At 50.8% G+C, this 26,135-nt stretch overlaps 1 pseudogene; it reads left to right on the forward strand.

Moving 5' to 3' along the window:
• The first annotated feature begins 16,667 nt into the window (after positions 1–16,667).
• On the forward strand, positions 16,668–22,652 carry LOC144930030 (uncharacterized; annotated as a pseudogene).
• Positions 22,653–26,135: the final 3,483 nt, after the last annotated feature.

Consider the following 26,135-nt stretch of genomic DNA (forward strand, 5'->3'; position numbering starts at 1 on the left):
TTAAGCCAAGCTGGTCGCCTGCCATATTTACTATTCTTTCGACTCATCGGGATGGTTTGTCCCTGTAACCTCAACAGGGATTCCTTGAAATACAGCCAGCTCTCCTGGACTCCTTTCCCCTTCAAGTTAGTCCCCCAGGGGATCCTGGCCATCCGTTCCCTGAGGGAGTCGAAGTCTGCTTTCCTGAAGTCCAGGGTCCGTATCCTGCTGCTTACCTTTCTTCCCTGCGTCAGGATCCTGAACTCAACCAACTCATGGTCACTGCCTCCCAGATTCCCATCCACTTTTGCTTCCCCCACTAATTCTACCCGGTTTGTGTGCAGCAGGTCAAGAAAAGCGCCCCCCCTAGTTGGCTCCTCTAGCACTTGCGCCAGGAAATTGTCCCCTACGCTTTCCAAAAACTTCCTGGATTGTCTATGCACCGCTGTATTGCTCTCCCAGCAGATATCAGGAAAATTAAAGTCACCCATGAGAATCAGGGCATGCGATCTAGTAGCTTCCGTGAGCTGCCGGAAGAAAGCCTCATCTACCTCATCCCCCTGGTCCGGTGGTCTATAGCAGACTCGCACCACTACATCACTCTTGTTGCACACACTTCTAAACTTAATCCAGAGACACTCAGGTTTTTCTGCAGTTTCGTACCGGAGCTCTGAGCAGTCATACTGCTCCCTTACATACAGCGCTACTCCCCCACCTTTTCTGCCCTGCCTGTCCTTCCTGAACAGTTTATAGCCATCCATGACAGTACTCCGGTCATGTGAGTTATCCCACCAAGTCTCTGTTATTCTGATCACGTCATAGTTCCTTGACATCACCAGGACCTCCAGTTCTCCCTGCTTGTTTCCAAGGCTTTGTGCATTTGAATGGCTTTGTGCAATGAGCCACTTGGTGTGAGAGGCATTTTGCAATGAGCCACTTGGTGTGAGAGCTCGGACCTGCCCCTGTCCCAGAGGGAGGGGGTCATCTGCGAGGGGACTGGAACACTGACCTATCAGCCCTTCACACCCAAACTTTCAGTCACTCTATTATCAGTGCCTATGAGTGTAATTTAAACAACAAGAACGGCTACACTGGGCTAGACCAAAGGTCCATCTAACTCTGTTATTTGTCTTCTGATAGGAGCCAGTATCAGGTGCCTTAAAAGCCACTACTAGGAGTTGAACCCAGGATCTCCTGTTTAGAAGACAGGTGCCTTAAACCAGCTAATCCATGGTGCTTTCCTCTGGCTAATGTATGGTGTCTGCCCACACCTGACTCCCTGCCAACCCGCACTGGGCCCTGCCAAGCGTTTCTTGTGTTTCGATTCTGTAAAGCAGAGAAGCGGGTGAAGTTTTACTCCCAAGGTGTGTGTGTGATTCTTTGGACAGGTCTATCTTACAAAATTAAGTCAGTAACAACATTACTTTGGGGTGTTAAAAATTTTACCTTCCCTGAGCAATGCAGTTATATCAGTCTAATCCCGGTGTAGATAGCACTGGGTTAACAGGAGGACTTCTTCCCACCCCACTCTGCCTCTTCGGCTGAGGCCTGCTGGTCCACCTTTCACTCGCTCCTCTCTCCCCGAGGCCTCCTTGCCGGCTGCTCATTCCTCTCCGCCCCCTACCCCAAGGTCTGCCCGCCACCCACACCTCTCTGACCCCTCCCCTGAGACCCACCATGGCCGCCGCTCCCACCTCTCAGCCCCACCCATGAGACCCACCCAGCCTGCCACCCGTGCCTCTCCGTCCTGCCCTGCCCACCACTTGCACCTCTGTGCCCCTCCCCTGAGGCCCACCCTGCCCACCTCTTTCTTCATGCCGCTGTTGTTATTCCATGACACATTAAAGATGGAATGAAAAGCTGAGTTTCCTCCAGGGTGAGGAAAGGAAGGAGACACCAACCCCCTGGCAAAGCTCTGTGCCCCACAGAAAACCTGCCCCCTGCTATTACAGTCACTGATGTACTGGGGATATGACGGGAAAGGGACTGTCTGAATTATCGAGGCAGGAATTTTACAGCAATCTACAGCAACATCACTGGCCACAAACACACTCTCCTCATGCTCCAGCCAGAAGGGAAACGAGCAGGAATTCTTGTTCAGCCCTGGGCACACTTACACAACAGCACAGCAGTGAGTGTGTTGTGGACGCTGGTCTGAGGAAACAATTGGAAACGATCACTCAGTGAGAAAAGAACTAGAGTGTCGTGAGAGCGCTCTATAAAGCAAGTAGTTGTGGCTGAGTGGTTAAGGTGGTGGACTCGAAATCCCTTGGGGGGGGGGTCTCCCTGTGCAGGTTTGAATCCTGCCAACTACGGAGGAAGTTGTGGCTCTTCAGTTTCAGTGCCTGAGCATCCTTGGCCCCAGTGGGAGCCAGGCTACGTCTACACGACAGAGTTATGCTGCTTTAGTTAAAGCGTTTTAATTAAGCCGCTGTTGCATGTCCACACTAGGCTGCTTGTGTCACCGGAGTGCATCCAGGCTAGCAGCTCTTGGATCGCCACAGAGAGCAGTGCATTGTGGGATGCTATCCCACTGTGCAACTGGCCGCAGGGTGCTTTGGGAAGGGTTTGCAATGCCTCGTGGGCAGCCACACGAGGCAGGTTTCTCTATCCCATTGTTCCATGGGCATCCGACTCGATTGCCAGCTGCTTTTCAGCTGCCGTGGGTGTGGTGGGCAGAGAGTGTGTGTGTGTTGGGGACAGACAGTGTGTGTGTTCAGGGAGCGTGTGTGTTGTGGAAGAGTGAGTGTGTTGGCACGCTGTCCCTAAGTTCAGACAGCTGCTGGAAGCAACCAGTCCTGAGTCAGGGGGAGGGGGACACCCCAGTCCTGAGTCAGGGGGAGGGGGACACCCCAGTCCTGAGTCAGGGGGAGGGGGACAGCCCCGACATCAGCCCCCACTTCCCGCACTGGCTCAGCACAGCCCAGCAGTCTCTGTCACATACACACACTGCTGCCTGCCTGGCTGTGTGTCAGGGTGCAGGACGAGGGAGGTTTAGAGGGCCATGGGCCCAGCACTTTTTAGCAGCCCTAAGAACGGACGACGGAGGGGGGAACAAGGTGGAGCCTTGGGGGAAGAGGCGTTCTGTGGGTGTGGCCTCGGAGGGAGGGGTGGCATCAGGGAGAAGGGGCGGTGTGAGATTGGGGCCTCAGGGAGAAGGGGCGGAGTGAGTGAGGGCTGCGGGGAAAGGGGTGTCATGGGGGCGTCACAGTTCGGACGCCGGTGGCACCCCCACTGTAAGGAATATTCCACCACCTGCAAAAGGCAAAAATGGGCCACTCATTTGGACACGCTGAGGGATAACGGTGCTGCAAACAGTTCAAACAACTTTAAAAGCTACTATGTGGGAATCAGGAAAAGTATTAAAGAAAAAAAAGTACGGATAGCCCTAGAGGTTTTTATGGTGTTGATCTCCTGTGCAGATTCTTGGATGGCTAACATGGGCTGAGTGCCAAGAGAAGGTTTTCCCACACTCACGGCATTCATAGGGCCTCTCCCCTGTGTGGTTCTCTGATGGGTAACAAGGTTTGAGCTGCGATTGAAGGTTCTCACACTCACGGCATTCATAGGGCCTCTCTCCTGCGCGGATTCTCTGATGCTTTATAAGGGCTGACTGGTCATATACGTTTTTCCCACACTCAGTGCATGCATTTTTTATCTTTCCCCTGAGGATTTCCTGCTGTGTTGTGCTTTCCTTGAGCTCCTTCTGAGTTCCCCGACAGGAAATTAATTTACCCACTTTATCCCTTGGCCGATTTCCCTGCTCTCTCTCTGGTCTGTGCTGAATCTCACAGGATTTTCCCTGCTCATGACTCCTGGACACGTTCCTTTCCGATCTTTGTGATAATGCTCTGTGTTTATCCACTTGCCCAGCATCTTCCTGCTGAGAATTCTGCTCCTCTTTCTCACATGCCATCGCATCACCTGCTGCGATCGAGACAGAAACCTCAAACAGGGATGGAAAGGGGAAGGCCAACGAAAAAAAGTGCTGGAGAGAGGTCAAATAAAAACAGGAACTGAACTCCTCCAAACACTTCCCCTAACTGGGAGAGAGGAGGGGATCAATTCAGCCTTCACATCCCATCAAATTCATGGGGGGAAGGGAGGAAGCTACTGCCTGATGTCTGCTAGGATCTACAGGAAGCCATGAGCTCTGGTTACCCTGAGGTTATGACCCCTGCTAGGGACAATAATGAACTGAGTGACCTCCCAAGGGCTTCGTAGGGCATCCCAGATGTTTCCTTCAGGCACTTACAGATTCTGAGTTGGTTTCATGTTTCCTCACCTTTGCAGGGAGCTCTCAGGGTCTGTCTTTCCTCTGAACCCTGGAGCTCTGAGACCCATGGCTCTTCCCCTTCTTCCAGCTGGGAAAACACATCAGGTTTGGAAATGGGAAACCCTGCTCAGATGAAAGAAAACAAAGGAGTTCAGGTGATTGCATAAGACTTTGTCATAAAAAAACAAAACATTCTATTAATTTCACTTCAGTGCTTAGTGTGACCTGGTGTGCCTTGGGGAGTCCTGACTGAAAACGCTAAGGTCAGGGCAGGCTAAAAAAGGGAGAGAAGATGCTCCCAGAACTGATGGCTAACACTGAAGTTAAAATCACCGACCACTCACAAACTATGCTTCTGATCCCCCACACTGGTTATTGAGAAGCTGAAAAAGATCACACAGCCCCCTTTATTGCATTCCAGTTCTCTGACTCCCAATCAGCACCTGTGTTCGGTACAGTGAGAGCTTATTTAAAAATTCTGGTCACAGAAACACAATGTTCTGACCCCAAAGGGTCAGCCATATTACCAGGTCAGCACAGGTTTGAATCATAGAATCATAGAATCTCAGGGTTGGAAGGGACCTCAGGAGGTCATCTAGTCCAACCCCCTGCTCAAAGCAGGACCAATCCCCAATTAAATCATCCCAGCCAGGGCTTTGTCAAGCCTGACCTTAAAAAAAAGGTTTGGATCTTACCCAAAATACCAGGCTACCAGCCAATCCTTTAGCCTCTAAACTAAAGGCAAGAAGGAAAGGTCAGACACATTCAGAAATCTATATATCGGGTTCTTCACAGTATTGGTGAGTTCCTGGCTTGAAAGTCCGTCTGGAACACATCCACAGCTTGGATGGGTCATTCAGTCCTTTGTTCAAGGCTTCAGTTTGCAGAGAAGTTGCTCCAGAGGTAGGTAGAGGGATTGAAGAGAAAATGAAGATGATGCAGCTGCCCTTTCTATTCCCTTTGCCTTGTGGCTTGTACTTCCTGTGTCCCAAACACAAGCTTCACAGCACATGGCATGGAAAAGCCCTGGAGTTCTCAGTACACAGGCATACCCCTGCATGTCTTGCTGACTCAATAGGCGTATCCCCTTGGTTCTTTTCATGGGCTCATTGTACAGCTGATGACCCTTGACAGGCCAGTGAAGAGGCTCAGCAGTGCTGATGCCAGTCTGTCCGGGGGTGTCACCCAGAAACACTGCACAAGTCTGAAAATACAGATATACCCTACATGTCTATAACTCACAACACAAAGGTGGTACAAAACATAGAAACAAAATGATCATACTTGGAAAATCATAGCATTTTCACTGACACCTTACATGGCATATCTAGCATGATTCATTGCAATTTCATCATATTGGTATTTTATTATTAATTATTATTATTGAAGTGTCTCACAATTCCCTACAGTGTCACGCCTAGTAAACCAGTGAATTCCCAGGACCAGCTCCCTGGGTCCCTGAAGATGCTGAGCACTCTGCTTATGAGGGATTGAAATACCCACATATCTGCTGGGGACACACACAGACAGGCACAGTCTGTACCCTGTGACGAAGTTCCTGCTCTACCTTGGTGGGTCTTGCGCTTATTGGCGGATTTGCTCGCCTTGGAGCTTCACGGCAGCCCTCAGCTTGGCCGTTTTTCTGAACCCACAGTCCAGGCTGACGACTCCTGCATCTGACCAGGAGTTGGGAGGATTTGGGGGGAACCCGGGCCCGCCCTCTACTCCGGGCTCCAGCCCAGGGCCCTGTGGAATGCACCTGTCTAGAGTGCCACCTGGAACAGCTCTGCGACAGCGACAACTCCCTGGGCTACTTCCCCATGGCCTCCTCCCAACCCCTTCTTTATCCTCACCATAGGACCTTCCTCCTGGTGTCTGATAATGCTTGTACTCCTCAGTCCTCCAACAGTCCGTGTTCTCACTCTCAGCTCCTCGCGCCCCTTGCTCCCAGCTCCTCACACGCACCTCACTAACTGAGGTGAGCTCCTTTTTAAAACCCAGGTGCCCTGATTAGCCTGCCTCAATTGATTCAAGTGGCTTCTTGATTGGTTGCAGGTGTTCGAATCAGCCTGTCTTACTGGTCTCCAGAAGGTTCCTGATTGTTCTGTTACTTTACCCAAGGAAAAGGGACCTATTTAGCCATCTGGCCTGACCCTGTCACAACCCCTATGTTCACTCTTCTAGAAAACTATGATCAATTATTTACATAGTATGGCTTGTTTGAGGTATCATTTGAAAATGCATAATCTACAGAATATTATCCTCCTGTTAAAATATGTGTAGCAACACTATGTAAAATTATGAGATTTTACTGTATCCTATTAGTGAAAAAGTTACAATTCTGTGGAACACCCTCAGACCAGTTCCTCAGAGACAGCAAGGCAAGCAGCTGGTCAAATTGCCATTCTCCAGGAGGGGGAAGGTGTGAAGAAGACATTTACATTCCTTCACAGGGACCACTTGAAGCTCATAGCTACAACAGACAGCCGGTCACCATGACTCAGCTGAGAACTGAAGTTGTTTGTCGTACAAAGGACTGAATTATAAAAAGAGGGGAGGAAAATGCTTGAGACTCTCTCTCTCCCCCTTTCCCTCTGCTCATGACAGCTCCTGAAGAAACTGAACTTGGCAGCAGGGGCGAATTAGGGGGACTTCTGGCTGAAAGGACAGCCAGCCTGCCTCAGGATATAGTGAGAGAAACATTTGCTTTGTATCCGTTTTAGCTTGTTAACTTAGATGTTAGTTTGGGTTTTATCTTGCATTTCTTTTGTAAACAATTCTGGCTTTTATACCTCATTACCTGTAGTCAATTAATATGGTTTTTTTGCCGGTAGTTAGCCATCTCATTTTCTTGTTTCATCTAACCAGTGTGTTGGGATTAAAGTGTGTTGGAAAATCCATTTGGGATAACAAGGCTGGCACGTGTCATTTTCCACTGATGAAATGACAGACTTCATATGACCTTGCGTCGTTCAGTAGTGTGCTGGACAGTGAAAGATACACAAAAGTCCAAGACCAGAGAATTTTCTGGGGTTCTCCTGTGGTGCACTGTAATTCGTGAGTCGCTGACTAACAGCGCTCAATACTGTGTAGCTGGCAGCGAGTTACATGCTGGAGACTGGGTGTTAACTGCCCAGGAGTGGCTGTTCTCACAGTAAAGCAGTGTAAAAGCCACCCCAGCTTGGGCAACTGAGGGGAAACAGCTGTTCAACCAGTCAAGATTGCACTGTGGTTAATGTCACAGACACTCAATTTCAAAGCATCTCCTAAAACACAGAGAAAGTAAATCCATGTCCCAGAAGTTGAAGACTCCAGACAGAGGACAAGTCTTCCTGGAACTGCTTCTTGCAGAGAGAGAGAGGTCCAGACACAATGAGAGAGTCCTGGGGAAGCTGGGAACACTAAGAATGGGCTGGTGGGGTTCAGTGGAGAAAAGGAACAGGAAGGGCAGGGATATCACTGAATGCAGGATCTCAGCAGTCCTAGATGTCAGGATAGCACCTAGTGCAGCCCATTGGAAAACATAATCCCAACTATACATATAAAATGATGGGGTCTACATTAGCTGATTCCACTCAAGAGAGGGATCTTGGAGTCATTGTCGATAGTTCTCTGAAAACATCCACTCAGGGTGCAGAGGCAGTCAAAAAGCGAACAGGGTGTTGGGAATCATTAAGAAAGGGACAGATAATAAGACAGTACATAACTTGCCTCTATATAAATCCATGGTACGCCCACATCTTGAATATTGTGTGCAGATGTGGTCGGCCCATCTCAAAAAAGATACATTGCAATTGGAAAAGGTTCAGAAAAGGGCAAAAAAACCCGGACTAGGAGTATGAAACAGCTTCTGTATGAGGAGAGATATGTAAGACTGGGACTTTTCAGCTTGGAAAAGAGACAAGAGGGCATATGAGAGAGGTCTATAAAAGCATGTCTGCTGTGGAGAAAGTAAAGAAGGAAGTGTCATTTACTCCTTCTCAGAACACAAGGACTAGGAATCACCCAATCAAATTAATAGGCAGCAGGTTTATAAGAAACAAAAGGAAGTATTTCTTCACACAACGCACAGTCAACCTGGGGAACTCCTTGCCAGAGGACGTTGTGAAGGCCAAGATTATAATAGGGTTACAAAAAACAAAAAAACATCATGAGAAATCTATTGAGGACAGGTCCGTGAATGGTTATTAGCCAGGATGGGCAGGGATGGTGTCCCTAACTTCTGTTTGTCATAAGCTGTGAATGGGTGACAGGAGATGAATCACTTCATGATTCCCTGTTCTGTTCATTCCCTCTGGGACACCCGGCGCTGGTCACTGTCGGAAGACAGGACACTGGGCTAGATGGACCTTTGGTCTGTCCCAGTGTGGCCATTCTTAAATACCAGGGAACCTAGTGAGTCCAGTGCAATGGGAGGGAGTAGGAAAATCCCTGGCTGTGGAGAACACTGGGAAATTAGAAACTATCATTCAGAAGCAACAGACTCTAAATAGTCTAGAAAAGAGGAATGTGAAAAATAAGAATCGGGGTCATGTGACTTCAGGAATGAGGGACTCAAAAAACCAAGTCTGCAGAGAAGGTAGATTGTGGTGAGTGCACATGGGGATGGGGGGAGCAACTCTCCAGGTCTCAAGGATTTTCACCAGCAACCGAGGCCATTGTCCCATGCACGGGGCAATCCGGAGCAGTGAGGAGTTGTGTCATCTGTAATCCTGGCTGAGTTTCAATGTTCTGCTGCTGGAGCTCCCTTGTCTGGATTCCCCCAGCCAGCATTCAAGGTCTGTGTGATCAGTAACCCTGGACCAGCCGCTCTGACCCCAGCAGCCTGCTTCTTATACCACAAGCACTTTCTGGTCTGGGTGGAAAGGCTCAGGGTTTGAGAGAAGGCCAGGGGTAGGAAGCTTCTGCTCGTTATGCTGGACCTAACCCCCCGTTTTACTTGTGCAAACAGGAGATATTTGACACTGTGCGATTCTGCTCCTGTGCTCTCTTCCCACAGCGTTCAGCAGCAGGGGAGGGTCTCTGGTCGTGTGTGTGTCACTGGCATGCTGGGGTGATGCTGGAACAGGACAGAGCAGAGGTGGCATTGTGGGGCTGGCGTGAACCTCATCACTTCCGTTCCCCTTCCAAGAACCGAGGGGACAGGAACCCTTACCCAGCGAGGTCACAGTCTCATAGGTCTCCTGCATGACATCTCTGGAGAGGGCTCTCTGAGCGGGGTCCAGCAGAGCCCCCTCTTCCCTGGTGAAATACACAGCCACCTCCTCGAAGGTCACCGGCCCCTGAAAGAGCCAGAGCCCCACACTCAGGACCTGCTGCCCCACTCCCAGCCCCACTATTCATGGGGGAGAGGAGCCAATCAAATGGAAACTCTGGGTGGACCGCAGCCAACAGAGTCCCACCCCCACCCCGCTCAGACCACCCAGGAAACACCAGGGTGAGGGGGCGAAGAGACACCCCTCCTCTCTCCCAGCAGATCCATCACACACCTACTAGCCACAGACTGATACCGGAGATGCTGCCCCGAGCAGAGTCTAGGGAGAGATCTCTTGTAGGAAGCCCAACACCCTCCTCCTTGTGAGGAGCTGGATATGAGGCAGGAGAATCTCCCATAAGCCTGAAGGGTGGCTTCCCCCTTCATATTTAAAGGCACCCGCTGGTTAGTTGGGTCAGGCTCCAGCACTAGGAGTCTGGTCCTTTTTCCCAGCCCCATCTACGTCCGTTATTTTCTGTTCACCAAATTGGAGCATTTCCACCTCCGAACCTCATGGGTCTGTTCCAAGAATCTAGGCCACTTATTAAACAACTCCCAGCAGGTCTGCCACCCCCTGGTCTCCTCCCTTTCTCCACCCTGTGCATTTCCTGTCCCCGCTCCAACCTCCAAACCAGACGGTGCAAACCTTCCCCTCTCCCGTGTATTTGCTGTCCCTCTCCCTCCTGCAGGAACAGATCAGAACCCCCCCAATAATCCCTACCTGAGCTGGCTCCCCTGCAGCTATGTGGCTCCCCTGTCCCATGGGAGGACGGGATGAACCGGAACGAAACGTGAGCGTCGTTCTGCAGCCTGATCGGGCGAGAAGGGCCGTTGTGGAGGTTTGGGAACGGGCATTAGTTCATTTCACATCACGGTTCCCCAGGCTCTTTCCTTGCAGAGCGAGATCCGAGATTCTGCTGTGCTGAGAAAATGCTAAAAGAAAAGGAGTACTTCTGGGACCTTAGAGACTAACCAATTTATTTGAGCATGAGCTTTCGTGATCTACAGCTCACTTCATCGGATGCATACCGTGGAAACTGCAGCATACTTTATATACACACAGAGAATATGAAACAATACCTCCTCCCAACCCACTGTCCTGCTGGTAATAGCTTATCTAAAGTGTTCATCAAGTTGGGCCATTTCCAGCACAAATCCAGGTTTTCTCACCCTCCGCCCCCCACACAAATTCACTCTCCTGCTGGTGATAGCCCATCCAAAGTGTCAACTCTCTACTCAATCTCTGGATTACAGCAGACACCTGGCCCCTCCTGCCAGGCTAGGCCCACAGACACACTTTTAACCTCTTTTCTCTCTCCCGCATCCCAAAACAAAGTCTCTGAACGCAATCCTAGAAAAAAGCAGAACCAAAGGAGTCCCTTTCGAGGATTCCCTCTGACACTGACCCCACGGCAGCCACACCCCAGCAGGAGGGACATGGAGTCAGGAACTGGGTTTTCCTCTGTCTGATCCTCCTCTTGTCCACAGGAAAGTGATTCTCCCCACAGTGCAGTAATACATCTGTCTGGGCAGATGAGAGAGCTGGAAATCTCTTTCAAAACTCTTTATCCCACGGACCCTGTCAGTCTCTCTATCTCCTTTTCCCTGTGCCCTCTCCATGCCTGTCTGCTAGGAAACTCTCATTCCTGGGTTGTTTGCTCCCCCATGGCTGGATTTGCTCCTGCAAATGGCAGGAGAAATGGGGTGGGGGGCTGTTTGTGTAGAGTCATTTTATAGTCCTTCACTGCCTGCCTGGGATTTCTCCATTGCCTGCCTAGGACCCCCACCTGCCCTCCACCAGGATCTGCCAGCCCATTTGCCTGGGACCCCCTCCTCCTCCCAGCAGGACCCCCTGACGCTTTACAGGAGGACCCCTCACTCTGCGCCAGGGACCGCCCCACCACAGCTCTGTGCACTGGGCATGGCAATGGTCCCAGGAGCCAGCTGGGCAATCCCAGACAGAGCCCCTGGCACAGCACCAGGCAGCGTCTAATCCCCTGCCCCACCTGCCCAAGAGACCCCCACCCCCACTGGTCTGCAGCCAACAGGCCCCCAGCCATACCCACCTCCAGGACCCATAGCCTTAGGGCTGGGCACATCAGAACTACCCCCCGAAACCCCAAACCCTCCAGAACCCACCAACCTGACTAGGGCCCCCCCTGCCCAGCCACCCAGAGGCCTCCCCCTACCACAATGCCCCTTCAGCTCCCGCTGCAATCTCCCCACACAGACACCTGCCCCCCCCCCCAGCAACAGTGTTCCCTCACAGTGTCTGGTAAGTGGATAGAAAGTTATCACCACCCCCTGCTGGCCAGTCACACAGGCAGAGGGAGCCCGGGGGGACGCCTCTTTAACAGGAGAAGGGAAGCCATGGAGGGCTAAAATAAGTAAGACATTTCCATACTCTGTCACTAGCAAATAATGGCCACCGTGGATCCACCCCAGAGTTGGCTACAGCTTTGCACTGCGGGAAGCCCCCCCTCACGGAGACCCTTTGTCATGGGGTTTGGGATACTTCTGGACCACGCTGCACTCAGAGGGACCTCCTCATCCCGTGCCAGCTGGAGAAAAGAAAAGGGTCGAGCCAACTCTCCTGTTACCAACTGGGAACCACCCATCCCCCAAACAGGGGGAGGCCCCTGGCTTTGATGGGTATTGAATCTATGGCTAGTCTCTTTTATCAGCAAACATTTTTAACAGAGAGAAAGGAGGGAACAAATGATTCTCAAAGGAGAGGGAAAGATGATCATTGTTGCAGGGGGGTTAATTTCCCAACCAGGATGGAGAAGGACTCAGGGCGACAGGTTCCCCCCAAAGAAGGACAAGTTGCTAGGATTTAGAGACATGGGGAACAGCCCCAAACCCAAGAGGATTTTTAATTGACATTTGATGATGACATCGTAAGAGGGAAACCTGAGATTTGAGATCAGTGTTCAGAAATGAAAGAGAAAGGGTGGAAATCTGAGGGATTTTGGATCCATTTATGCAAATTATAGAGAGGAAAGTGGAAAATGAGAGGGATTTTATAGCAGTTGTTGATAGGAGGTAAAAGCTGAGTGTATTTCCCACCACTATTTGGTCAATGAATAGAGCGGAAATAGGCAACATTGGCAAACGTTTGAGATCCATATTCAGGAATCTGAGAAAAGGTGTAAATCTGAGATTTTCGTCGTAATTTATAATTACAGAGACAGGGAAAGCTCTCAGGGGCATATTCAATTAGAAGTAGACAACTAGAGTAAAAGTGGGGCAAACTTTTTTTATCAATCTTTGAGACGTACAGAGAAAACGTGTCACAAACTACGCAACTGAGAACATGGGATAAACGCCAAGACCGGGGGCGGATTTTATGTGGCTATTAAATAACGAGCTGGAAAAGGGGGACCGTTTGTCATATAAAATCCAGCCTGTCCAATACATAAACAGAAAGTGATGGTGTCCCCCCCTCCGGCCCCCGTTCACCTGGGCAGCAGGGAGCCCTCTGAGGGGCTGACTGAAGGGGGTGGGGGGGGGAGCTGGAGGGCTCCCTGGGGGAGGGGAGGGGGCGGTAGTGGGGGATGGGCAGGTGGGGGGCAGGTGGGGGCTGGGGGCAACGGTGCGGAGTTGGGGGCATCAAGTGGGACTGGGAAGCCGGGATCGGGGGCAGCCCCATGGGGGACACGTCCCCTCCCTTCCCCGCCCCAGCAGAGACCCGGCGTCTCCTCCCACCCCCACGCCGGGGCAGCCAGGTTGGGGGATGGCTCCGGGCTCCAACTTCCCACCGACATCGGGACAAATCGCTGCGGATAAAACGGGGGGGGGGGGGGAAATCCCGCCCCCCCCCACGGGAGGGGAGTTTCAATGGACATGTGAGGAGGAGGGAGAGACGGGGGGGGGGATCAGGGGAGACCAGAGAGCGGATCAATGGGGGGGTGGGGGGGAGTTTACAACCAGGTGGGAGCTACCGAGAGGGAAAAGGGGAAAACTGGGGGGCATTTGTGGCCGGGGGGGGAGGGGATCCAATTAACTCCCCCGCCGCCCCCCACTTCCCCCCGGGAATTTCCTGGCTGCACAGAGACAGTTCAACCCCCCCCACGCAACTCCGGCTTCTCCCCCCAACACCCCCCAAGGGACCCCGCCCGCCGGGCCCCAGTCTCTGCCCCCCCCCAATCCCAGCCGTGCCGGGGGCAGAGAGTCACTTTCCTGCCCCCCCACCAGCGCTCCCCCCCCCGCGGGGTCTCCCACTCACCGGGTCGGGGGCGGGCAGAGCCGGGGCTGGTCCCAGCTGGACAAAGCCCCCCCCGGCCGGGCACGGGGGGGTTAATGACGGGCCCCCCCAGCACAGACCCCGGAGCGGAGCCGCAGCTGCTCCTCCGAGAGACGCGACACGAGGCAGCGCCTGGGGGCGGGGCCTGGAGCAGACCGGGGGCGGGGCAGCGTCTGGGGGCGGGGCCTGGAGCAGACAGGGGCGGGGCAGCGTCTGGGGGCGGAGCCCGGAGCAGACCAGGCGCTGCCTCGTGTCGGATCTGTCGGAGGAGCAGCTGCGGCTCCTCTCCGGGGTCTGTGCGGGGTGGGGCCCGTCATTAACCCCCCCGTGCTCCGGTGAGTGGGAGACCCCGGGGGGGGAGCGCTGGGCGGGGGGGGCAGGAAAGTGACTCTCTGCCCCCTACCTGCCCATCCCCCACTGCCGCCCCCTCCCCGCCCCCAAAGAGCCCTCCAGCGCCCCCCCCGCCCCCTTCAGTCAGCCCCTCAGAGGGCTCCCTGCTGCCCAGGTGAACGGGGGCCGTGGGGGGGGGACCATCACTTTCTGCTTCTGTATTGGACAGGCTGGATTTTATATCACAAACGGTCCCCCCTTTTCCAGATAGTTCTTTAATAGCCACATAAAATCCCCCCCGGTCTTGGCGTTTATCCCATGTTCTCAGTTGCGTAGTTTGTGACACGTTTTCTCTGTACGTCTCAAAGATTCCTCAAAAATACCCTCAACGTTTGCCCCACTTTTACTCTAGTTGTCTACTTCTAATTGAATATGCCCCTGAGAGCTTTCCCTGTCTCTGTAATGATAAATTACGACGGAAATCTCAGATTTACACCTTTTCTCAGATTCCTGAATATGGATCTCAAACGTTTGCCAATGTTGCCCATTTCCGCTCTATTCATTGACCAAATAGTGGTGGGAAATACACTCAGCTTTTACCTCCTATCAACAACTGCTCTAAAATCCCTCTCATTTTCCACTTTCCTCTCTATAATTTGCATAAATGGATCCAAAATCCCTCAGATTTCCACCCTTTCTCTTTCATTTCTGAACATTGATCTCAAATCTCAGGTTTCCCTCTTACGATGTCATTATCAAATGTCAATTAAAAATCCTCTTGGGTTTGGGGCTGTTCCCCATGTCTCTAAATCCTAGCAACTTGTCCTTCTTTGGGGGGAACCTGTTGCCCTGAGTCCTTCTCCATCCTGGTTGGGAAATTAACCCCCCTGCAACAATGATCAACTTTCCCTCTCCTTTGAGAATCATTTGTTCCCTCCTTTCTCTCTGTTAAAAATGTTTACTGATAAAAGAGACTAGCCATAGATTCAATACCCATCAAAGCCAGGGGCCTCCCCCTGTTTGGGGGATGGGTGGTTCCCAGTTGGTAACAGGAGAGTTGGCTGGACCCTTTTCTTTTCTCCAGCTGGCACGGGATGAGGAGGTCCCTCTGAGTGCAGCGTGGGTCCAGAAGTATCCCAAACCCCATGACAAAGGGTCTCCGTGAGGGGGGGGCTTCCCTCAGTGCAAAGCTGTAGCCAACTCTGGGGTGGATCCACGGTGGCCATTATTTGCTAGTGACAGAGTATGGAAATGTCTTACTTATTTTAGCCCTCCATGGCTTCCCTTCTCCTGTTAAAGAGGCGTCCCCCCCGGCTCCCTCTGCCTGTGTGACTGGCCAGCAGGGGGTGGTGATAACTTTCTATCCACTTACCAGACACTGTGAGAGAACATTGTTGATGGGGGGGGCAGGTGTCTGTGTGGGGAGATTGCAGCGGGAGCTGAAGGGGCATTGTGGTAGGGGGAGGCCTCTGGGTGGCTGGGCAGGGGGGGGCCCTAGTCAGGTTGGTGGATTTTGGAGGGTTTGGGGTTTCGGGGGGTAGTTCTGATGTGCCCAGCCCTAAGGCTATGGGTCCTGGAGGTGGGTATGGCTGGGGGCCTGTTGGCTGCAGACCAGTGGGGGTGGGGGTCTCTTGGGCAGGTGGGGCAGGGGATTAGATGCTGCCTGGTGCTGTGCCAGGGGCTCTGTCTGGGATTGCCCAGCTGGCTCCTGGGACCATTGCCATGCCCAGTGCACAGAGCTGTGGTGGGGCGGTCCCTGGCGCAGAGTGAGGGGTCCTCCTGTAAAGCGTCAGGGGGTCCTGCTGGGAGGAGGAGGGGGTCCCAGGCAAATGGGCTGGCAGATCCTGGTGGAGGGCAGGTGGGGGTCCTAGGCAGGCAATGGGGAAATCCCAGGCAGGCAGTGAAGGCCTATAAAATGACTCTACACAAACAGCCCCCCACCCCATTTCTCCTGCCATTTGCAGGAGCAAATCCAGCCATGGGGGAGCAAACAACCCAGGAATGAGAGTTTCCTAGCAGACAGGCATGGAGAGTGCACAGGGAAAAGGAGATAGAGAGACTGACAGGGTCCGTAGGACAAAAGAGTTTTGAAAGAGATTTCCAGCTCTCTCATCTGCCCAGACAGATGTATTACTGCACTGTGGGGAGAATCACTTTCCTGTGGACAAGACAAGGATGAGAGAGAGGAAAACCCAGTTCCTGACTCCATGTCCCTCCTGCTGGGGTGTGGCTGCCGTGGGGTCAGTGTCAGAGGGAATCCTCGAAAGGGACTCCTTTGGTTCTGCTTTTTTCTGGGATTGCGTTCAGAGACTTTGTTTTGGGATGCGGGAGGGAGAAAGGAGGTTAAAAGTGTGTCTGTGGGCCTAGCCTGGCAGGAGGGGCCAGGTCTCTGCTGTAATCCAGAGATTGAGCATTTTCTGAGCACGGCAGAATCTCGGATCTCGCTCTGCAAGGAAAAAGCCTGGGGGAAGCGTGATGTGAATTGAACTAATGTCCGTTCCTAAACTTCTACAACAGCCCTTCTTGCCCGGCCAGGTTGCAGAACGACACTCATGTTTCTTTCCAGTTCATCCCGTCCTCCCATGGGACCAGGGAGTGACATGGCTGCAGAGGAGCCAGCTCAGGTAGGGATTATTGTGGGGGGTTCTGATCTGTTCCTGCAGGAGGGAGAGGGACAGGAAATACACGGGAGAGGGGAAGGTTTGCACCGTCTGGTTTGGAGGTTGGAGTGGGGCAGGAAATGCACAGGGTGGAGAAAGGGAGGAGGCCAGGGGGTGGCAGACCTGCTGGGAGTTGTTTAATAAGTGGCCTAGATTCTAGGAAGAGACCCATGAGGTTCGGAGGTGGAAATGCTCCAATCTGGTGAACAGAAAATAACCTACCTAGATGGGGCTGGGAAAAAGGACCAGACTCGTAGTGCTGGAGCCTGACCCAACTAACCAGCGGGTGCCTTGAAATACGAAGGGGGAAGCCACCAGTCAGGCTTAGGGGAGATTCCCCTGCTTCATATCCAGCTCTAGGAGTGGCTAAGTCATTATGCAAGGTAACCTATTTCCCCTTGTTTTTTCCTGCCCCCCCACCCCCCCAACGTTCTTGTTAAACCCTGGATTTGTGCTGGAAATGGGCCACCTTGATTATCATACACATTGTAAGGAGAGTGATCACTTTAGATAAGCTGTTACCAGCAGGAGAGTGGGGTGGGAGGAGGTATTTTTTTCATGATTTGTGTGTATATAAAAAGTTCTTCTACACTTTCCACAGTTTGCATCGGATGAAGTGAGCTGTAGCTCACGAAAGCTTATGCTCAAATAAATTGGATAGTCTCTAAGGTGCCACAAGTCCTCCTTTTCTTTTCACAAGGAGGAGGGTGTTGGGCTTCCTTCAAGAGATCTCTCCCTAGACCCTGCTCGGGGCAGCATCTCCGGTATCAGTCTGTGGCTAGTAGGTGTGTGATGGATCTGCTGGGAGAGAGGAGGGGTGTCTCTTCGCCCCCTCACCCTGGTGTTTCCTGGGTGCTCTGAGTGGGGTGGGGGTGGGACTCTGTTAACTGCGGTCCACCCAGAGTTTCTGTTTGATTGTCTCCTCTCCCCCACGAATAGTGGGGCTGTGAGTGGGGCAGCAGGTCCTGAGTGTGGGGCTCTGGCTCTTTCAGGGGCCGGTGACCTTCGAGGAGGTAGCTGTGCATTTCACCAGGGAAGAGTGGGCTCTGCTGGACCCCGCTCAGAGAGCCCTCTACAGAGACGTCATGCAGGAGACCTATGAGAATGTGACCTCGCTGGGTAAGGATTCCTGTCCCCTCGGTTCTTGGAAGGGGAACGGAAGTGATGAGGTTCACGCCACCCCCACATTGCCACCTCTGCTCTGTCCTGTTCCAGCATCACCCCAGCATGCCAGTGACACACACACGACCAGAGACCCTCCACTGCTGCTGAACGCTGTGGGAAGAGAGCACAGGAGCAGAATCGCACAGTGTCAAATATCTCCTGTTTGCACAAGTAAAACGGGGGGTTAGGTCCAGCATAACGAACAGAAGCTTCCTACCCCTGGCCTTCTCTCAAACCCTGAGCTTTCTCCACCCAGACCAGAATGTGCTTGGGGTGGAAGAAGCAGGCTGCTGGGGTCAGAGCGGCTGGTCCAGGGTTACTGATCACACAGACCTTGAATGCTGGCTGGGGGAATCCAGACAAGGGAGCTCCAGCAGCAGACCATTGAAACTCAGCCAGGATTACAGATGACACAACTCCTCACTGCTCCGGATTGCCCCGTGCATGGGACAATGGCCTCGGTTGCTGGTGAAAATCCTTGAGACCTGGAGAGTTGCTCCCCCATCCGCATGTGCACTAGCCACAATCTACCTTCTCTGCAGACTTGGTTTTTTGAGTCCCTCATTCCTGAAGTCACATGACCCCGATTCTTATTTTTCACATTCTGCTTTTCTAGACTATTTAGAGTCTGTTGCTTCTGAATGATAGTTTCTAATTTCCCAGTGTTCTCCACAGCCAGGGATTTTCCTACTCCCTCCCATTGCACTGGACTCACTAGGTTCCCTAGTATTTAAGAATGGCCACACTGGGACAGACCAAAGGTCCATCTAGCCCAGTGTCCTGTCTTCCGACAGTGACCAGCGCCGGGTGTCCCAGAGGGAATGAACAGAACAGGGAATCATGAAGTGATTCATCTCCTGTCACCCATTCACAGCTTATGACAAACAGAAGTTAGGGACACCATCCCTGCCCATCCTGGCTAATAACCATTCACGGACCTGTCCTCAATAGATTTCTCATGGTGTTTTTTTTTTTTTTTTTTGTAACCCTATTATAATCTTGTCCTTCACAACGTCCTCTGGCAAGGAGTTCCCCAGGTTGACTGTGCATTGTGTGAAGAAATACTTCCTTTTGTTTCTTATAAACCTGCTGTCTATTAATTTGATTGGGTGATTCCTACTCCTTGTGTTATGAGAAGGAGTAAATGACACGTCCTTATTTACTTTCTCCACGGCAGTTTTGATTTTATAGACCTCTCTCATATCCCCCCTTTGTCTGTTTTCCAAGCTGAATAGTCCCGGTCTTTTTAATCTTTCCCCGTACAGAAGAGTTTCATACCTGTAATCATTTGGGTTGCCCTTTTCTGAACCTTTTCCAATATATCTTTTTTTGAGATGGGGCAACCACATCTGCAGGCAGTATTCGAGATGTGGGTGTACCATGGGTTTATATAGAGGCGATAGGATATTTTCTGTCTTCTTATCTACCCATTTCAGAATGATTCCCAATATTCTCTTTGCTTTTTGACTGCCGTGGCACACTGTGTTGATGTTTTCAGAGAACTGTGCCCAGTGACTCCAAGATCCCTCTGTTGAGTGGAAACAGCTCATTTAGAGCCCATCATTTTATATGTGTAGTTGGGATTATGTTTTCCAATGGGCTGCAATATGGTGCTATCCTGACACCTAGTCCTGCTGAGATCCTGCATTCAGTGAGATCCCTGCCCTTCCTGTTCCCGTTCTCATAAAAGAAGAAGAGCATCCAAATGCGTGTTTACCTTCATTCCCTCAGCGGTCCTCATGGGAATCCCTGATCGGTTCCAAAGTGTATTAAAACCTTTCTTAAAGGGTTACCTCTTGGTGGTTATCAGGTCCTGTGAGTTTGTAGCCCAGAAAGACCCCCCTCAGTCAGCTCAAACTCAGCTGTTTATCCCCCAAAAGTCTGTCGTCTTCAGTCTCCTGAATGAGGGGAAATCCGTCACTTCCCCTTTCTGCGTTGGGTAAAGCTTCAAGAGGTGGAGCTCTGCATAACCAGCCTTGAGATCTGGCATTCATCACCCCGTAGCGATACCAGCTTGCACAGGAAACCCATCCTGCAGCCCTTCCTGGTATCATGTGGCGCATCTCGGCATCATAGTCTGTGAAGAATTCATGCTTTCAAGGGCTGTCTTAGATATACAGATAACAGTCATAATTAGGGCAAGAGTTTGCAGGCGATGAAAAGAGAGTAATTGACAAACGTGAGCAATATCTAATCCTTTAAAGCCTGAAAGTGCCTTGTGGGGAGGGGACAGGAGCCGGCTGTGTGGGGGCGGTGGGGCTCAGATACTGGGCATTGAGAGCCTAGAGCCAGCTGTGCGTTGGAGAGACGGGGCATGAGCCAGCTGTGTACAGGGGAAATGAGCAGGGGAGAGGTGCTGTGGACACGGCCGCGAGCAGCTGTGAGTGCCGTCCTCTCTGCAGCATGGTGAGAGAGCCTGGCGTCCCACTGCCGATCCCAGACTTGTATGAGGAGGGAAGAAATTGGCATCAAGTCTCAACCGCAGCCAGCCTGTGCCCTGGGGAGGAGACGGGTGTCTCCAGGGAGAAATCTGGGGGATTGTGACCCTGCATGCCCCACCCACCCTCTGATCAGCAATTCCGGATATTAACGGTGATTCCACAAACAAAGAGTAATTTTGGGAAAAAATGCAGTCCTAGCGACAATTTCTGGAAAACACTGGCCTTGGTTGTAACATTAAATCCAATAGTCTCAAGATCTAGGCCTGTGTTGATCAGATCTGCCACTCTGCCTTCACGGAGTTCACTCTGCTGGTGGGTTGTACCCCTTCCCCCATTCTGTGTCTGCCTTGTCTACTTAGATTGTAACTTCTTCAGGACACGGGCCATCAACGCTTCTCGGTTTGTACTGTGCCTAGCAAAATGAGGACCCACTGTTAGTTGGCCCTTAGGCACTAAGGTAATGAATATGATTTATAATAATAATCTCCTGGCACTTTGAGCCAAGGAAGCCGGCCTTGGGACGTTACTACTTAAAAGTGAGCTGGGCTTAAAAGCATGGAATATTCTTTGTGACAAGTATCCCACAAATTCCACTGACCTCCCTTGTTTTCTTTGCCTTGAGCAGGGTTTCCAGTTTCCAGAACTGATGTGATCTCGCAGCTGGAACGAGGGGAGGAGTCGTGCGTCCCAGACCTTCATGACTCTAAGAAAAAAGTGCTCCCGAGAGCTGCCTGCATAGGTGAGGCATTGGTTAAACCAACCCCAAAACTGTCGGTGAATAAAGGAAACATTTGGGATGCCCTACAAAGACCTTGTGAGCTCTCCAAGTTCTGGATTGTTCCCTGCAGATGTAGAATCGTTAGGCTGAGGTCACTCATGGCTTCCCACCTATCCTGACTGACAACTGGCAGCAAGTCCCTCCCCAATCTCGCTGTCCCCTGAGATTTCTTCTGAGATACGGACCCAGAACTGATCCCTTCCTTTCTCTCCTCTGGGGAAGGTTGAAAGGAAAATCAGCTCCTGATAGGTTTGATCTGTCCTGTAGACATTTTGGTTCCTTCATCCCTTTTCCCATTCTTCTCTCTGAGATTTGCTTTCTCTCGTCTTACGTCTGGATTCTCTCGGTCTCCCGTCAGGTGTTGGGATGGTGAGTGAAAACGAGGAGGAGCCCCAGCAGGAAGATGCTGAGCGAGTAGAAGCCCATGGGATGTTGTCAGGAAGGTCCAAAGGGAATGATTCTGGGAGCTGTGCACGCCCAGAAAAAACAAAAGCCTGTGAGAGTCAGCAGAGGCCAGAGGAAAACTTCGGTAGCCAGTCAGACCTTATTACACGTGAGAGAATGAACTTGGAAGGAACACGGTACACATGCCTCGAGTGTGGGAAAAGCTTCAAAGGGAGCTCGGACCTTCTCACACATCAGAGAATCCACACGGGTGAGAAACCTTACGCATGCTGTGTGTGTGGGAAATGCTTCAAGCAGAGCTCGCATCTCATTGCACATAAGAGAATCCACACGGGTGAGAAACCTTATGGATGCCCTGAGTGTGGGAAACACTTCAAGCAGAGCTCAAACCTTATTACACATCGGAAAATTCACACGGGTGAGAAACCTTATGGATGCCCTGAGTGTGGGAAACACTTCAAGCGGAGCTCACACCTTATTACACATTGGAAAATCCACACGGGTGAGAAACCTTACGGATGCCCTGAGTGTGGGAAACACTTCAAGCAGAGCTCACACCTTATTAGACATCGGAAAATCCACACGGGTGAGAAACCTTAGGAATGCCCTGAGTGTGGGAAGCACTTCATTGACAGTTCATCCCTCCTCTCACATCAGCGAATCCACACAGGGGAGAGGCCCTACACATGCTCTGAGTGCGGGAAAAGCTTCAATCAGAGCTCTACCCTAATCACACATCAGAGAACGCACACAGGAGAGACCCCCTACATGTGCTCTGAGTGCGGGAAAAGCTTTAATCGGAGCTCTGTACTGACCACACATAGAAGAATCCACACAGGTGAGAAGCCTTATGGATGCTCTGAGTGTGGGAAACGCTTCGATCGGAGCTCATACTTTATCATACATCGGCGAATCCATACGGGTGAGAAACCTTATGGATGCCGTGAGTGTGGCAAACACTTCAATCAAAGCTCAGCCCTTATCACACATCAGCGAATCCACACAGGAGAGAGGCCCTACATGTGCTCTGAGTGTGGGAGAAGCTTCAATCAGCGCTCAACCCTTATTAGACATGAGAAAATCCACATAGGAGTGATCTCTAACAAATGCCTTGACTAGGGCTGGCCAAAGGTGTTTCTTTTTTTAAGAAAAAAATCACATTTGCAAATTCCCACTTAGTGATCTGTGCCCCATCTTCACCGTGGTTACTCAGCTCCCCCAGATGAGTTGCCTGCTTCTGCTTTTTGCAGCTCACCCTTCTTTGGGGTCAGTCCTGTGATGTTTTCTATCAACTCCTTTCCTTTTGAGTCGAAGGAGCGTGTGTCCCTCCAGCCAGGAATGTTCATCATCCAGGTGGGGGAGAGAGGTTTGTTCCCAACAAGCTACACTGAGGCAAAAACTACCCGTGCCATACATCCATTAGGACTGTACATGGCGTTGGCTGCTCAAGTTAGTGATCTTGGTGTTAAAAGACAATTACAGTTGTCGTGCAGATGCAGCCGAGGTGCAGTGGTTGGCATTAGCTTTCCCCTTGACCTGACCTAAACTCCATCACTTTTCCTAGTCTAAACAAACCCTGAGCATCACAGTTATACTGTTCCCCCATTTAAAAACAATTGTTAGTCATCAAGTTCCCCCACCAGGAACATATTGTTTCATTCCCAGTTGTCACAGTTCATCAGAGCGCTGTTGCTTCACGTTTTCCTGAAAGCAGATATTTTTACTCCCGTTTTCCTCCCTTAAAATATATTGAAGTATAACAAAGAGCAGGAATAGGGAAGGGATAGGGAAAAATGTCTTTTCCCCTCTGTAACAACAGAAGAACATAGGGTAAATCAGAGGGATTCTCCATCACCATCTCTATCCCCCTGTTCTTCAATTGGTAAGGTCAATATTTCCCGAAGGGGCTGGGAAGAGGATTCTCTAGTAAATGATTTGGAACTAAGCAAAAGACCCATTCATTTGCCTCCCAAAGCAGTTGTGGCCCATGCCCTGCAGGAGGTTGCTCCTGAAGATCTTCCCTTCCTAATCAGGTGCATGTTGCCTCTTATTTGGGAAATGCAATCCCTTCCTAGGTAGAGACGGGAAAAATGGAAGTGACATTTCTGTTCAGCTCACTCCTGGGAGATGCTGTAAATGTGTAGGAAATGACATCCATGAAGAATGTGATAGAGCTGCAGAAAGACACCCATTTTGAGTAGATACCTGACATTTGGTGTCTTAGAGGGATTCTAAGGCGCACCTGAATTTAGTCCCTTATTTAAATCTGTTGCACCAGATTAAAGAAACAAAAGGGCATATTTGGGGGAGTTCTACCTCACTATCGCTACTGGTATGTCGTGTGGTTGGTGAAGAATTCTACGCCAGAGCCGTGTAAAATTGCTACAACTAAGGTCAAAGATTTGACAAGAACTCAGGTAGAAATGAGAGGTTTCAGTGGTTGATTTTCACCCCAGAGATGGACGCTATGGTGACCTGTGGCCAAGGTAAACTGTTTTTAGAATTGCTCACACTTCTAAAGGATGCCATGATGAAACTGGGAACAACTGTCTTTTACCATTTGGATCCCAAGTTTCCTGAAGCACAGAGAGAAACAGCTGATTCCTTCAGAGCCATGCCATGCCTATGGGTCCCAAACTGGCTGCCTTGCTGGACAAGAAGCACTTCTGTGTTGGTTAAATGTTGGTAGCCAATGAGGGAATGTAACAGATTCCAAGTTCAGACTGCAGGATACATGAATGCTGAGTCCAGAGTCTGTGGTTTGGTCTCTTAGTTTTGCTCTTGAGTCTAATGCATGTGTCTCACTGTTCCGCCTCCTGCTACTCTGAAAGATTAGAAAGTGTGAAAGTAGAGCACAGGTGGCTTTTCTCATGATGCAGCCTTCCCCCGTAGTGTGAGACCCCTTCCACCCACACTTCTGGGAGAAGACCCAGGGAGAAATGAACCCTCAGAAATGGAAGGCTCCTAGGTTATGGGAGAATGTGATTTCACACAGAGCTCACTGGGTGAAAATGGGAATTAAGAGAAAACTGCCCTAAAGGTTTATAGTTTGTAATCTTTGAAGAAATTGTTACCAGCAACAAGGAAATTGCACATGAAGTTTATTAGTGTAAGGTAAGAGGCTGATTCTGTGATCACTTTCAGTGTTACAGCATAATTCAGGTTTTCTTCTAGCCCCCTCCTACAAAATAGCAAATGGTGGCTAATCCTGCAATAAAAACCTGACTCCAAAGGAATCAGGTTTGGGGGAAAATGTGAGAGAAATAGCATGTACGAGAATAGAGACCCAGTATAGACTGGAATGATTTCTGTTTCAAATGGAATTTATTTGGTAAATTTTAAAATAAATCTTCTGTTGGGAGGAAAACTACTTGAGAGAAGATGTGGAACCTTTTCCCCAGTGAGAGGGAAAGAGCCAGAGAGTTCCCCAGGGCTCTTGTTCGCAAAGCAAAGATGTCACATTAGGCAGGAGATGTCAAGATCTACAATGGTGATGGGCGAGCGATGGGAGCTTTTCTGGGTGGTTGTTGTTTGGTTGTTTTTTTTCATGTAATTTTTGTTTTGTTTTTGCAACTAGTTCTTTTTATAGCTGCTGAGCCCCCTTGTCCTTTTGAGCACAGCTCTTTAACCCTCAGGCCTGGCTCTGGAAACCTCAGAACCGGCTTTGCATTTTTTTTTTTCATGTTTGCTATCTTTGGAGTTCGCACATCCACACGACATGCGGTTCACAGCAACGGATACTTTGAGAAACCTGCTGGGTGAAGCAGGCCTTTTCCAAACTGACATTGGCCCAAATTCTGCCTCAATTCAGCTGGATTGGGACACGTCTGTGTCAAAGGAGTGGTTCACACCTGATTTGCCCAGAGACCTCAGAGGAGGGGTAGTTAGATATAGGATAAGTAGGAATTGACAACAATTAAGTTAAATATAAAGGTGAAAGACCCTCACCTTGCAGGTCAACAAGCCTGTTCTGTTCTTTCCCTCCAATGCATCTGGCACTGGTCGCTCTCAGGTAGCACACTGGGCTTGACGGACCACTGGTCTGACCCAGTCTATGACCTGTTGTGCGTTCTTATGGAAGTCCTCTGCGGGCTTGTCTACACGGGCAAGTTTCTGCACAGGAAAGCAGCTTTCTGCGGTGTAACTCCCGAGGTGCGCACTCAGATTTCGTGATGCATGATAGGAAGGGGCCATGACAGGGACACACTGCCGTGCGGGGTCAAAATGAAGGAGCTGTGACATGCCTACCACAAGGTGCAGGAGGCAAACTGCTGCTCCATATTGGGGGCTAACTAACCCCAGCATCACGGCAAGAATCTACCTAGCAGCTGGAGAAAAAATATGAATGAGAGTCAAAGACACCTCCACGTGGCCTGTCTCTTCCCCAATCTCAACACCTGGAAGATTGTCTGGAAGACTCAGAATTTGAACTGCAGAGATTGGTCTCAGGCTGAGAGGGAATTCAGTCTGTGTATTAAGAACTCAACATGGCCTGGAGCAACCAGTGAGTGAGAAAAGCTGTTTGATCCAATTCTTGCTTAGTATATTCAAATTAGAGTTTAGACTGGGAGTCTGTTTTCATTTGTTATGTAACCACTTTTG

Source organism: Lepidochelys kempii, unplaced genomic scaffold (genome assembly GCF_965140285.1).
Source record: "Lepidochelys kempii isolate rLepKem1 unplaced genomic scaffold, rLepKem1.hap1 scaffold_29, whole genome shotgun sequence".
NCBI classification, from domain to species: Eukaryota; Metazoa; Chordata; order Testudines; family Cheloniidae; genus Lepidochelys; species Lepidochelys kempii.